Below are 3,047 nucleotides of genomic sequence, written 5' to 3'. Positions count from 1 at the left end.
GGAAAGGAATGAGCCAGGGGTGCATAGTCGGGACAGTAGTTGCTGACACCCAGCCTCAAGCACACTTCCAAATGAGCATCAGTCATGGTGGAACAGTACTTAGACTTAATGATCTTTATGTGGGAAAATGTTGACTCACATAAATAAGTAGAGTGGAATAACGCAGTCAAGGAGGTAGCACGTTTTCTCATGCTTGGGTACTTTCCCTCTGTGAGTAAGTTCCAGAACTGTGCATGGACTCTGGGCTTCAGCTGAATGTCGGCTGGTAGTGTCAAGATCTCCCACTCTGTATGAAAATGATGCGTTTTTGTCTTCTTACTCGGTCCAGCTCCCCCACTCATTTTAATACCCTTTTTTACGTTCAAGAGAAAAAAAACTAAGGTCTAAAAATTGGCAATAACTTAACGTGTCGGTTTTGTTGCACTTAGCGCAGTTGTTTGCACATGCGTTTGACACCTAAGATTGCATCTGATTGGCTGCGCAGTACATCAATTAAGTGATGGGACTGATGATAGGTTTACATCTACTTTTTTAATGCCATACAATCTACCCACGCTACATTTGCGTTAGACTAGTAGCTCACGATCCACGTATTGAGCACCCCTGGTGTAGACCATAACAAAGTATGGAAAATATGCTAGTTACATAATTTCATGCCAAATTGAAGTGTGGGTATGGAAACTAACCTGTCAATCAGGTCACAGGCTGATAGTGCCTCCTTGTGGGCATGGCCTCCTCCCTCCCTCTATCTGCCTTCACCTTCATGCCTGGGAACCATGCTGAGACCTGCTCCAGCCCTGGAGATGCATCCGCCACCATTGGATCCGCAAGACTTTGTACCCATCAGCTTGTGATCTTCCTGCATCATTGCATGTGACTTCGTGAGTCCGAAGAGGGATTTATGGACTAGAATTGGACTTATGGACTAGTATCAGACTTAACGATTTGATCTAGACTGGACTGAACTGTTTTCCTGATATACAATTGCTGCTTCTTTTTTTAACTGTTATTTCTTTTTTTTTTTAATTAATTGGGATTAATACATATATCAAATCATCCCATAGTTCAATCATGTCAAGCAGAATTGTACATTTACTACCACAAAAAGAATGTTTCCAAATATTCTTCACCCCTTCACTCCACCACCGCCTCTGTGTCCCCCTCCTCCCAAAGCCCTTATTCCACTTGCTGACTCTATAGGTTCAAAACACACAGATGGCAGCTTCAAGAGGGTGACTCTCAATGACATAACACTCCCGAGATAACCCCTACTATGTCCAATTAAAAAAACAAATAAAACAATACAACCCCAAATATATAAGATTTTGGAAACCACATCAGGTCCAGCATGCATCGTAGGGGGAATCTGCTGCCAAGTTTTAACTGTTGAAGTCAGGTTTCTGCCTTTGACCTTCTATACTCAACTCACCGATGCACTCCATTTAGTGGCCACTTTCCTCCTGTCCCTCAATTGTGGGTAGAGGGTCACTGGAGTTTATTTCCTATATAGTTCCACCAGTGACTCTTGGGCTCCCACTGTCATCCAATGCCTTCTTCAAACCAGATTCTCAGACTTTAGGCTTTGATACTAATGCCTCCCTTCAACTTCAGATTATATGCTTCACAATCCTTCGGTGACTGATGATGGTGTGTTTGTTTTATGTAGACTTAGTTGACATCTTATTTAGATGGCTTGCTTGTTCGGAGGCAAGCTTTTAAGACCAGGACATTATATTATCTGGCAACCAGGCACCATCTAATTTCTTCACCACATTTTGCTATAGCACCTCCGTGTTCCCTTCCTGGAGGTGAGTAAGAAGCAGGGGAATGATGTAAGAACTTATTGTTCTTAAATTGGAGCTGGGATTTGTGTGAGGCCAAAAACCATTCCTTGATTTATGTGTGTTTATTTTTTGGTCTTTCAATTTATGTTTACTTGGGAATTGACCCAAATGTCATGTCGTTGCATCGTTCAACCTTGTGAAGCAGAATTGTACCATTGCTTCCATAGTCAGTTCCCAAACATCCCATTTCTTCCTGGGTACCTTGACATTGCCTCCCTTGTATCGCCTCACCCCCTTCCCCACCGCCTTGTTGTACTTGCTATCCCTAGAGGTTCATCAGTCCTGGGTTTCATTAAAAAAAAAACAGCCGAGAAAATATATTACACAACTTCAAGAGGGTAACCATCCACTACATTGCACCTTGGATATACTCTGATATGAACCAAAAAAGCCAAATACATCAGAATGCTCATCACAGGTTCGCCAGAATAATACATATCTTAATACAACACATAGGGCATTGATGTAGCAAGGCCTTATTTGTTCGCTTACCAACAGCTCTCCAAAGTTGGGACAGCTGTCTTCTGCTTCCTCAGACACCTTCTCTTTTCCAGCCTAAGCCCTCAAGTCCTAGGTGAGTCTGAGGTAGAGTCCAATTCACCCGGTGAAATTCCTGCATGCGATCTCCTTGGTGCAGCCGCTGAACATGCTGTGGCCTTGGAGAACCAGGGTTCAGCGTCCAGTGCACTATGTCACCCGGCCCGGGTTCTGAGGATGCAATCAGAAGTCGGGGTCAATGTGGTCCATCTGATGCATGCCCCCAAAGCATTTTCAGTCATTCTTTCCCAGACCTGGAAGTCAGCCCCCCCTCTTTCCTACCAACAAATACGCCATTGTGTTCCCCCAGATAGGTGTGCTCCATTTCCTCTCTCCTATGTTATTCTTCCTATCTATATCTTTCTTCCCTCTACCTGTCCAGGGGGGACCTCATCACAAATATACATGTCAGCTTCATGTTATAGACAACCCCCATTTCCCCTCCCTTGACCATTTGATCCCCACTGACGTGAGGCTCCCTCTGGCCAAGTGTGTTTCTAAATACTTACATGTTCAAAATGCTTACCTGGAGCAGATGGTGTATGGATCCTTGGGACCAGTCTGGCTCTGCTAGGCTGTCTGCCCCCGCCCTCCCCAGTCAATAGCCTGGATGCCCTACAAGCCTGGACTTGTGCCCATTTGGTGGCTTAATTCTACGGCAGTGGA

This window comes from Echinops telfairi, unplaced genomic scaffold, assembly GCF_000313985.2.
Source record: "Echinops telfairi isolate 266 unplaced genomic scaffold, ASM31398v2 ScPeMD7_7457;HRSCAF=8495, whole genome shotgun sequence".
Taxonomy (NCBI): domain Eukaryota; kingdom Metazoa; phylum Chordata; class Mammalia; order Afrosoricida; family Tenrecidae; genus Echinops; species Echinops telfairi.
The sequence above is the reverse complement of the archived record's forward strand: the minus strand, read 5'-3'. Positions refer to the sequence as shown.